The sequence below is a fragment of the Lynx rufus genome, unplaced genomic scaffold (genome assembly GCF_022079265.1).
Source record: "Lynx rufus isolate CCGP_SWC_20201006 ecotype Redwood Valley unplaced genomic scaffold, mLynRuf1.p SCAF_2, whole genome shotgun sequence".
NCBI classification, from domain to species: Eukaryota; Metazoa; Chordata; class Mammalia; order Carnivora; family Felidae; genus Lynx; species Lynx rufus.
The window spans coordinates 78,124,655-78,137,769 of NW_025814834.1; positions in this window are offsets into that span (position 1 = coordinate 78,124,655).

A 13,115-nucleotide genomic window follows, 5' to 3' on the forward strand; every position below is an offset into this window, starting at 1 on the left:
TGTGTCTTTTATGCTTTAAGTAGGTCTCTTATAAATAAAACACAAGCAGATGGATTATTTCTTAATCTTCTCTAAGAATTCTTACCATTTAACTTGCAAATTTAGTCAATTTACTTAGAATTTATTTCTATGATTCTTTTAACTTTTTAAGGTTTTAAAAAAACTTTTAAAACTTATTTTAACTTTTATTCTGAGATCATCAGTTATAATATATACCTTTCATTTGATTCCCCCAATGTTAATATCAGCATAGCTACAGTATAATATGTTAATCAGGAAATTGACAGTGATACAAGCCATTGACATTATTCAGTTTTCACAAGTTTTACATGTGCTTGTGTGTGTGTGTGTTTGTACATATTTAGGTGTATGAAGTTTTATCCCATGTGTGGGTGGTGTAACTACCACCACAGTCAAATAGAGAACAGTTTCATCCCCAAAATTCTCATTGTTACCCACACCTATCTCCTTCTCGCTCCCTTGCCTCCCAATTCTTGGAAACCATTAAACCGTTCTCCATTTCTACCATTTTGTCATTTCAAGAACATTATATAAGCGGAATAATAGAATATATATGATTTCTTTGGGTGACTTTATTATTGTTTTTCTATATGTATAAACTGGAAGCTACTTAGCTTCCAATTTCTTCACTCAGCAAAATTCATACCCTTAAGAGTCAAACAAGTTGTTGTGTATGTTAATAGTTTTTTCTTTTTATTCCAGTAGCATGGAGACAGTAGACATTCTCACTCAAAAGGAGGGAAAATAATTCTTTCCCTGTATTCTTTATTTAAGCCAATTTCAAGTTCACTTTCCCCATAGTGTCTCTACCAAATCTATTGTCAAGGTCATCAATGACCTCCATATTGCTAAATACAATGATCATTTCTCAGGCTTTATCTTAACTGACCTACCTATATGCAGCATTAAAAGTAGCTGAACACTCCTTCCTTCTTGAAACACTTTCCTCATTTAGTCCCTAGGAGATGACACTGTCTCATTTCCCTACTTATTTCACTAACTGGTCCTTTCTCAGTCTCTGTACTTGTTTCCAGTTGTTGCTATAACAATTCATTGCAAATTTAGTAGTCTAAAGCAATACAAATTTATTATCCTATAGTTCTAGAGGTCAAAAGTCCAACATGGGCTCCCTTGCTACTATCAAGAAGTGAAGCCTTCTGGGGACTCAAGAGAAGAACTGGCTCCTTGCCTTTTCCAGCTTCTAGAGGTTCTTTCATTCCTTGGCTTATGGCCTCTTTCAAAAATCACATCCCTCCAACCTCTGCTTCTGTCACATCTCTTTCTCTGATTCTGACCTTCCTACCTCCCTCTCATAAGGATTTTTGTGATCACTTTGAACCCATCAGGATAATCCAGGAAAGATTTCCCCATCTCAAGAGCCTTAATTTAAGTCTACAAAATCTCTTTTGTCATGTAAGGTAAGATATTCACAGGTTTTGGGAAGTTGGGATATAGACATCTATGGAAGGCCATTCTTCTACTTACCACATTCTTTCTTGCTGATTCTTTCACATCTCTGTAGTCTAAACCTTGGTCCACTCCAAGAGCTCAATTTTCAGATCTTGTTTTCTTCTGTATCTGCCCTTAGGTTAGCTGATACGATGGTCCATATAGCTCACATATATCATGGTTTATAAATTTCAAGTATATGTTGATGATGTTCAAATGTGCATATCCAATCTGGACTTCTCCACTGAACCCCAATTGCACATTTGACAACCTCCACTAGTATTTCAAATGGGCATCTAAAATTCAGTATACCCCAAATGTATTTTTTCATTTATCTTATATCCACAAGCTTATTCTGAGAGAGTTACTCATCTCATTAATTTAAAATTCCAAGTTTGTTTACTCAAGATGAAACCCGCAACTCTCCTTTAAATTCTGTCTTTTTCACAACCTATATTCCAGAAAATCTTATCATTTCTACCTTTAAGATGTATTCTGAAACAAATTACATTTCTTTATCCCCACTACTAGGCTAGTCGAAGCCACCATGATGTCTTGACTGGACACTATCCAGTCCTCAATATCTGCAATATCCTCATCCCTCTCCCTTTTTGCATCCTTTTTCTCTATGGTTTATACTTAGTGACCTGAATGAAAGCATAAGTCAAATCATTTTACCTCTAGTGACTTTCCCTCACTCAGAGATAAAAGACAAGAAAATTTACAGAGGCCTGCTCTCCCTTTCCTACAGCTTCTCTTTTGTTACCTCTGTGACTCCTTTTCCATTACTTTCTCCTGGGCTCCCTCTATTCCTGCCCCACGAAACTCCTTTTCTATCCTTGAATACAACAGGCATGCTCTCCCTGTACAGATTTGTACTTTCTCTCTTCTTTTCCTGGCATGCTTTGCCCTGGATGTTGCCCTTGTCATGCTCCATTCCTTTCTATGGGTCTTTGTTAAAATTAGGTCTTCTCGGTAATTTGATCTTTTCTCACCACCCAGAAAAAGCTGTGAGATCCATTTCTGCTCTAGCACTTTCTAGCCTTCTGTTCCAGTTTATTTGCCTCCCCAGTACTCATTCTCATGTGATGTATTCAGATACCCATCATTTGCCCAGGTCCCTTCCAAGATCCTATGCCTTATTTTCTATTCTTTCTCTTTAAGACATGGGGCACCTGGGTGGCTCCGTTGCTTGAGCATTTGACTCTTTATCTTAGCTCAGGTCTTGATCTCAGGGTTGTGGGTTCAAGTCCCACATTAAGCTCTACACTGGGCAGAGACTGCTTAAAAAAAAAAAAAGATAGCCCCCAAAGTACTTAAGCTTAAGGTGATGCAAAACTTGGGTCTGCTCTACTTGTTTATTGCCTGTCTTCCTCTAGACCAGTGTAAGCTCAATGAGGACATGGGTTTTTGTCATTTTGGATGACTGCTGCATCTATATAGCACATAGGAGTACCTGCCATAGTATGTCATAAATATTTATTCTTTTCGTTTTGTTTTGTTGTTTAAGTTTATTTATTTATTTTTGAGAGACAGAGAGAGAAAGCACAAGCAGGGGAGGGGCATAGAGAGAGAGAGAGACAGAGAGACAGAGAGACAGAATCAAAACAGTTTCCAGGCTCTGAGCTGTCAGCACAGAGCCTGATGGAGGGCTCAAACCCATGAACGCGAGATCATGACCTGAGGCGAAGTTGGACACTTAACCAACTAAACCACTCAGGGGCCCCTTTTTCTGTGGTAAATATTTGTTGAATCAATAAAATCAGTAGAAAGCACAAAGAAAAAAAACAATGGATATGAATCTATAAAAGAAATACTTTTATATATTTTTTAAAAGTATCATAAACAGAATTGCATATTATTCAACAATATAGGAAAATATTTGCCACAACTCTGATAGGGAATGCCTTTAACAGGCCAAACAAACAAAAAACCCATGTAAATGGATAAGACAATTTTAATTATTCTATAGGAAGATATGTAAACAGTTATTTGCCAGCTTTAATAAAATGATGCTTTGTGCTCTTGGAATAAAGATTCATGTAGTTTAAAATGGAAGAAGCCAACAACTGATAGCTAAATTATTTTGCTCAGTACTTACTCTTTATTAATATCTTATGTTGGCTCTATCCCAGGATGTCTGGAACAGACCGATGAGACACTACGGACCGCTTTCATAAAACAGAAGCAGTCACAAGGCTTTGGAGTTTGTATTTTTCAAGGAGTTAATAAGTACATTTTTTTATTCTTAATATGATAGTAATTATAGGAGTATTTATTAATGTTGAATAAGAAAATGATTGGTTGTGAATCACAAGCTACAAAACCAGAGGGCTACTTTGTACTGCTGTTTTTAATTATAAACAACATGCATATACTTTTTCTAATATAAGCTCTAATTCCAGTAGAATTTGTGGTAGGGTCATTTATTTATAGCATATGTTCTTGAAACAATTACCTAGGATGGTTAAATATTCTAAAATGGATTATGTGTACACAATTTCAGATCTTTCTGCTTTTCTTTTTTTTTAAACATTTACTTCTTTTCTGATTATAAACATAATTCTGTTAATTCACTGTAAAATAAATTATAGTATAGAGGTGGGGCGCCTGGGTGGCGCAGTCGGTTAAGCGTCCGACTTCAGCCAGGTCACGATCTCGCGGTCTGTGAGTTCGAGCCCCGCGTCAGGCTCTGGGCTGATGGCTCGGAGCCTGGAGCCTGTTTCTGATTCTGTGTCTCCCTCTCTCTCTGCCCCTCCCCCGTTCATGCTCTGTCTCTCTCTGTCCCAAAAATAAATAAAAACGTTGAAAAAAAAATTAAAAAAAATTATAGTATAGAGGAATATAAAGAGGAAACTTTTCCTTATTCTTACCATATAAAGTTTCTATTTTTTAATATTTAGTTTATAGTAAATTTTAAGCTATATTTTAGCAAAGCTAGGATCTTACCTTAAATACTATTTTGCTTTTTGATTTTGTAATTCAATTTTATATTGTGAGCACTTCTCATATTGTATGTTGCTCAAAAATATAAAAACCCAGTTTTAATTTCATAAATGTGTATTTTATTTATATGATAAAACTGATCATGTACCCCTATTTTCATATAGACCTAAATGGAACTAAGGTTTAACACAATAGTCTACAAGTAATCAGAATCTAAGGTTTCATTTGGATGAAATCAGAACTAAGGGCCATTTTCATTAAATTGCTTTGCCTGCAATACAAGGAGTCAGGCTGCATAACATGCATCAGTCTGTTGTTCTCTTTGGTAAGTCTGGTTCAGACTTGGATGGCTGCTTATCAAAGGTTGTACACTAATGAGCTTCCCAAATACAGTGAGATATCATGGCTCAATCAATTGGCATCTTTTTGATGATGGAATCACACACTTCCAGCCCTAGCCTTGGATAGTCCATCTGAATGAGCAAGACTATTTGCGACTTTTCTAATATCTGGAACATATTAACAAGCCAGCAGCCTTTCCAATGACTTCTGGATCTTAAAAAAAAAAAAAATTAGTAAGCAGAAAATATTATAGAAAGGCCAAATTGACATATTAAGAAATCAAGACCATAAATAATAAAATGCCAGTGCTTTCCAGAAAAGTCTGGAATTTCTTCTGCCTGGGACAGCAAAACAATTCTAATAGGCTATGTCTTTAAAACTCCTTCCTTGTTCCCAAAGGACATTGCCCTCTGCTTACCAGAGTTCAGCTCCCTGATTGACCTAAAACATTTTAAAAAATACACTCATTTGTAAACATCAACAACTAGTCTAAGGAAAATGCCACATTATAACCTTTCAATAGCTACAAACACCAATTCAAAGAATAAGGATGGGAGTGTTATTTTTAAAGTTAAGAAGGACCCACTGGGTGGGTGGGGAAAAGGATAGTGTATTTTTTAAGCTATAAAAGTTAGTAAATAGGTTGTTAATTTTGAATCTCTTTCTTCTTAATCTTAAAATTTCATTCCAGTATCATTGCATGTGTAATTCCATTCAGACTCAGAACCATTAGATTGATAAGATTTGTCTTTTAGAAATAACTTGCATGTATCTCATTCAGTAGTTCTTGTCCTGACTTTACCTTTCATTTCTGTGGCAGTTGTAGAGAGTAATTAAAAAAAAAATTCCTACCCTGTTAGTGTTCCTAACACAAATGCCCACCATTTTGTCTAATCCAATTAAAAATTACACTCTGTCACTTTTGAAAATGAAGAAATTAAGAGCTGTTTTAGATTTCTCATATGGTTTATTCCAACAGAGGAATCACTTTAAAACTTTTTGGCTTTTTTCTCCCACTTTCCCTTATGAATTCATTATTTTTAGAATAGTCACAGAATGTATAGATTTATCCCAAGTATATGATGAAGTTATATTTTTAAACAATCTAAATCAATTGAAAGTAATGTTTAGATACAAAATTATGAGGGATTAGAATTCTCAAAAATGTCTATACTAAAATTCTGAATAAAACATTCATCATTCACTCACATATAAGCCAAAATACATGCAATTGCTCAGAAAATTACAATTTCTTAATACTTATTTGTCTTAATGCACTTGTTTTTTTTGTCTTTTTTTTAAATGTTTATTTATTTTTGAGACAGAGCATGAACAGGGGAGGGTCAGAGAGAGAGGGAGACACAGAATTGGAAGCAGGCTTCAGGCTCTGAGCCATCAGCCCAGAGCTCAACGCGGGGCTCGAACCCACGGACCGCGAGATCGTGACCTGAGCTGAAGTCGGACACTTAACCGACTGAGCCACCCAGGCGCCCCTTAATGCACTTGTTTTTAAAGACCAATACTGCTCACCAATTTTCCAACCAAAGACTAACTTCTGATATTTTAAGTATTTAGGGATCTGAAAGAATGTGTTTCTATGTCAGGTAGACTCAATAAAGGCAGTTATATAACTGAAATTTCTACCATTCATGTTTAAAAATTGCAATTTATTGTCTACCAGTCAATGGATGAAATTAGTCAATGTCCAAACAACAGTCAGTATATATGTATGTAGAATATGCTTATATGTATATATGTATAAATATATACACACACATGTATTCTGAATATGTGGATTTTGCTTTGGAAGACAGAAATTAAAGTGTAATAAGAATACTCTATATGGCAGTGTAGTGGACATTAACTATTACATCTGCCTGAAACTCCCTGAGGCAGACAGCTTCTCCCCTCTGCTGTCTCTGCCTAAGAGGCTAACCTGTGTGAAAGGCATCAACAGATTCCTGTGCCCTTGGGCTTCCACGTTGTTTTAGCCAATGGGGAGTTCTGACAGGATATGGGAGGGAAGGTATGGAAGGCGTATATATCCCAGTTCTTTCCCATGAGGTTGCCTTGGGCTGGCCATGTCCCTGAACAGAAGGTTACTGTTACTCTGAAGGCAGCCTGGGCTATCCAACTATCTCATCCTGGGCTCTAGTAAACTCTCTCTCCTCTCATCCTTAACAGTCTACAGATAGGGCTAGCCCAGTTCTACGCATAATCCCTTAGAGTTCTACAACTTGCCCACATTTTTGTGGTTAGCCACTTTTTATAGAAACCTTTCTTATCATCATTTGTGTGGGCCATGTGATTTCTGTTGAAGTCCTATTAATTTCCTTTTCAAGAATTACTCCTCTCCTGGAAAATATCCTCACGCCCATATTAATACATTAACTCACCCACTGCCACAGTTGACTGGGTATGAAAAAAACACCAGAACTAAGATGAGAACTAGAAATTTGGAAACAAAACTAAGAAATCACAACTCAGTCTATTACTTTGAGCAGAAGAAATGTCAACCTTAAGCTTTTGATCAGTACAAGCACTCAGCCCTGAGGGAATGGGAAGGAAGCCAGTGTATGGATGAGAGGTGCAAGATCTTTAGTTTCCAAATCCCTGATTCCAGGTATTCCTGACACCAAGCTTAATTCTACCCCATGGCTTCTGAGATGTGCCAATGTGTTCTCACGACTGCCTCCCTTTGACTTCACACCTAGTTTAAGATGGGCTTCTGCTACTTGGAACAAAAGATCCCACATATTGCCAGCACTGTGCTTAATGGTTTCACATTAAATTCTCATTTGTAGCTCTTGACTCCACAAAAGCCTGTCAGGGAAGGTATCAGTATTTTCCTTTATAAGACAAAAACTAAGGCTCAAAGAGGCTCAGGAACATATTCAAGATCACACAGCTAAGTAAATGACAGAGCTGAGATTTGCACCCAAAATTACAAACCCAACGTACATTAAATACATTCTTTTAAAAAAAATTAATGTTTATTTATTATTGAGAGACAGAGAGAGAGAGAGAGAGAGAGCAAGCATGAGCATGAGAGGGGCAGGGAGAGGGGGAGACACAGAATCTGAAGTAGCTCCAGACTCCAAGCTGTCAGCACAGAGTCCAATGCAGGGCTTGAACTCACAAACCATGAGATCATGACCTGAGCCAAAGTTGGATGCTTAACTGACTGAGCCACCCAGGCACCCCTAAATACATTCTTTACAGCAAAATTTTATTGGTTTTGGAGAGGCAAAAAGATGTATTTCCACCATGTTTAATCAGAAGTTGAGTTAACTTTCAAATATGCAAATCTGTCATGACACTCTTTTCTCTGCTGAAGAATATTTCAGTGGCTATTACTACTGTTCCAACATAAGGTAGAATGACTGGCATGATCCAGCCCCTGCCTGCCTCTCCCGCTTCATCTCACCCATCTTCAGTCCACTGACTCTGTATTCCAGCCAGCCTGAAATTGTTCCAGTTATTTAAAAGCACTATGAGCTCCCTGTCACTCTCTCAGGCATACATTTCTTTCTTTACCTGGGTAACTTTTTCTAATCTTATCTTAGCCATAATTTCCTAAAGGAATACGTTACACCTTCCACATCTTACCAGGTCTAGGTCAGGTACCACTCCTGTGCACTCCTGTATTGCCTGGGCTTCCTGTGTCACTTCCCTAATTCACTGCAATGTATCCTAGGCTCCTATGGGCAAGGTCACATCTCCCTATTGTACCCACTGTACTGAGCCCAGTGCCTGGTGTGGAACAGGTATTCAATAATTATTTATTAAATGAGTGAATGACTTTACTCTGTTACTCTGAATGTATTCCCTCTCATTTAAAAAAAAATGTATAACTGCTTTTCAGTCAAATTCTAGAATTTAAAATATCTCTAGTGCTAAAACTACATAATCAATACACAATTTTTATTGTTTATTCTCCATTCCCCACCTACGTTTTATTCAAAATACTTGGAATTTTAATTGAAATTATTATTAATATTTTTACATGTCCACACAGCTTTAGAAATCCTTTAACAAGAGAATTACTATCATACCAAATATTGTTTAATCCAATTATTAAACTTTATAAGTTTTACAAGTTTTATCATTCTTGTTTTTTGTCTTCTGTCTTCCTCTTTTCCTTTGTATCTATTAAATTGATTGTTCCATTGATTTTGGCCTATAAAACAAATTTTTCCAAAACTCATTGCACGTTTGAAAAGGTCTCTGTTGTACCCTGTTAAAAACAGGACAATAGGCCCAATATAAAGTCACTTATGCTACGTGCTTTATCCCCAAACCAAAACAATTTATTTACCGTTTTGGCTCTCCCGGAATGGAATCTGAAACCAGTCAATCAAGAAGTACCCAATCACCACTTTTTGGCTAGGTAATTTGCCTAACCAAATAGGCAAACCTAATAGACCCCCCTAACCTAATAGACCCCTGCTATCTCCTAAAGGAAAGTGACCTTGTAATAACAAACCCACTTTTTGGTCTCATATAACTTCCTTGTTCCTGCCCCCTTCTGCCTATAAAAGGCTTTCATTTTGTACAGCTCCTTAGACCACCTTTCTGCTAGATTGGATGTTGCCTGATTCAAATCAATTTTCACTCAAATACACTCTTAAAATTCTTAATTTGCCTCACTTTATCTTTTTTCTTTCTTTATATAGAGAGAGCATAAGCAGGGGAGAGGGGCAGAGGGAGAGAGAGAGAGAGAGAGAGAGAGAGAGAGAGAGAATCTTAAGCAGGCTCCATGCTCAGCTCAGCATGGAACCCAATGTGGGGCTCAATCCCACGACCCTGAGATCATGACCTGAGCCAAAATCAAAGAGTTAGACACTCAACCAATTAAAACACCCAGGCACCCCCTCAGTTTATCTTTTAACAACCCTTACTTTTTAATACTATCTGAGTATAGAATTCTAGATTCAGAAGCATTTCCATTCAAAACTTTGAAGGCTTTGACCCAGATTTTCTCCTTGTATCCCAAGTTATATATGACACTAAAACCAGTGTGATTCTCTGTTTTATAAATAATCTAATTTTTCTCTCAAGAAATTTTCAGGATTTTCCTTTCTCTTTGGAGTTCATAACTTTTACCAAGATATATCCAGGTTTGGATCAGTATTCTTTACATATGCTTGGCATATTGCATGAGTCTCACATCCAAAGGTGTGTGCATGTGTGCTCAGTTCAAGAAATATTTTTTTATTGATTTGCTTTTCAATTTTTGTTCTTAATCATTCTCCCAAATTCTTTTTTATTTTATACTCTGGGAAATTTCCTTCAGGTCATTGATAGTCTTAGCTCTGTCCATTCCATCAGTTCTGCCTGTGTTGTGTTTATTTCAGCAAGTACAAATTGTACTCTTGTATGAAAAGAGTACAAATTAATGTGTTTGTACTCTTCCTTGCTCTCTAATTACCTGCTTTTCATGGCCGTTGGTTCTTGTTCTTATGAATACAATATTTTCTTGAAGTTCTCTGAATTTACTAATTTTTGAAAATTATCTTTAACCTTTTGTGTTATCTTTGCTTTTTGTGGTTATTTGACTTGTTGATTATGATCTCTTTCAGGCTGTAGTTTTTCCCAAACATTATATGATCTGTGGTTACTGATTCATATTTATAAATGAAATAATAAGTTCATTGATTTAACTAGCTAGCATGAGTTTCCCCAGAACTTGCCTGTATCATTTTCACAAAGGCTAGTTCCTAGCCTAAGAGGGCCGACTTTAGGCTCAGGGTTTTTGGGTAAATGGGGTGGGCATAACACCATCAGATGGATTCCCTTTAGGGTACATGGTGAGAACAAGCCAGGACCCTTTTGATTGTCAAAATAAGGAAGTATTTACTAAGGATGGAAGGTTATAGACTTAACCCTTACTCTGTACTTTCTACTTCCTTCTTTCCATTCTTCTTTCCATACTTGTTCATGGTGTTTATTTTCTGCTTTGTGGTGTTGTTCTAGCTTGCTCATAAGCTGTTTACTCTAAATGTAGCTCATTTAGTCAGCAATTACACACAGGTGTTTTCAGTGCATCCTCCCCCTCCCCACCCTATCCCCTTAGTTTCCCATAATGGTAAACAGAAAATCAGCTCCCTGGCCTAGAATTCCTTCTGAGATGAGCCACATTCTCTTCTTAACTCCACAGTACATGTTATAGCCCTCTGTCTCTGAAACATGGTCACCTATCCTAGTGACCCTTTTCCTGGCAAGCCTATGGGTTCTCTCACAGCTAATCCTAACTTCCACTGGGGGCTCCCTAGAAGCCAATGGTAATTTGGGTTCTCTGCCACTCCTGCTCAGACAGACACAGTCTGCTTTATTGCATAACTCCAGGTGGGTACCATTCCTTTTTTTTTTTTTTTTTTTTTACTACAAATAATGCCTTTGGATGCCATGATACCTGATCTACTGTCCCTTCCATTCTTGTGGTTTGGGATGTCTTTGCAAGTCCCCACTTCAAAAATTTTAAATTTTTTTTTTTCAACGTTTATTTATTTTTGGGACAGAGAGAGACAGAGCATGAATGGGGGAGGGGCAGAGAGAGAGGGAGACACAGAACTGGAAACAGGCTCCAGGCTCTGAGCCATCAGCCCAGAGCCCGACGCGGGGCTCGAACTCACGGACCGCGAGATCGTGACCTGGCTGAAGTCGGACGCTTAACCGACTGCGCCACCCAGGCGCCCCCCCACTTCAAAAATTTTAAATAAAATCCACTCATAAGCCTTACTCCCGAATCTTCCCATTACTAGCATAATTTTGATGCTGAGTCTGGAGAGACACAAAACCTTTAGAGACAGGCGGACTCAAAGTGGGATACCACTCAAGAATCAAAGTAGATATCATTTAAATACATTTAAGAATTGTAGCCCTGCAGGTGAAAAAAAAACATGAAAAAAAATCCAGAGCAAGATCAAGCAAAATAAGATTTGGATCTGATCAAGTGGTGAAGCTGCTTAGATGGGAAGTGCAAAACTACATCAGATTTCATAAATAACTAAGGTGTGATTTGAGTCCAGCAGATATGGGCTGTGCAGTAACTATGTTTGAAGATCATGAACTAGTATACATGAGGTCTCTAAATGTAACACACATGTGAAAAATCGCCCAAGACCCCTAATGCTCCTGACACATCACCTGAGATAACTAATGTTCCACATTTCCTGAGGAAGGAAGGAAGGAAGGAAGGAAGGAAGGAAGGAATTATTAATATACAACCTCAATCAGCTGAGAATTTCACCCTAAATTCACTTGAGAAGGTAACCCCAACTACTTGGAATAGTTTAATTATTTTTATAGTGACTGCCTTACCCTTGAGGAGATTTAGAATTAAATATAGCTGTAGGTATCAGACTTCAGCATGCATCAGAATGACCTGTAGGTCTTATTAAGACACAAATTGCTGAATCTCATGACAATGTCAGATTCAGGAGGTCTGGGATGGGGCCTGACAATTCTTATTTCTAATAGTTGCCTAGGTGATGCTGGTGCTTCTAGTTCTGGGACCGCATTTTAAGAACTGAAGAACAGAAATGAAAGTGAAAATAAAACGTATAATGTTATATTTTCTGTTAGATTTGGGAATAGCCTCTATACACTTATTATTTTAATTGCTTATAATCTTTTTTTTTTTAATTTTTTTTTTTTCAACGTTTATTTATTTTTGGGACAGAGAGAGACAGAGCATGAACGGGGGAGGGGCAGAGAGAGAGAGGGAGACACAGAACCGGAAACAGGCTCCAGGCTCTGAGCCATCAGCCCAGAGCCCGACGCGGGGCTCGAACTCACGGGCCGCGAGATCGTGACCTGGCTGAAGTCGGACGCTTAACCGACTGCGCCACCCAGGCGCCCCTAATTGCTTATAATCTTTAAGAGTATTTAGAACATTAGAGCAGCTAAAAATCATCTTTATGCTTCCAATTTAAATATGCAATTGAGTTATTGATTTAGACTTAAGAGTTTTAGGTTGAGAGGTACAAGAGTGTGTGAACAAGTGTGAAAACAGTATTAGAATATTTAAAAGATTTTAAGTTGTTATAATCTAATTACTAAGATACATATATATTTAATTCATGAGATTCACAAGATGTGTTTTGGCACTTGGGAAGGTTTGCTTGTTGGACGAAGTACTTAAAAACAAATATACTAAATATGTACATGCGGTTTAGAGTGCTTAAAAGAATTTAATTAACCAAGTTGTAAAATCTCCCCCAAAGATGATGTTAAAATTTGCTATACTAATGAACATGTAGTAAATAAACTCATAAGATTTGTAATTTGGACTTTAAAGCATAAGGAAGAACTAGATTTACTTTGAAATATCAATGAAGCAAGTAATAGTTTAA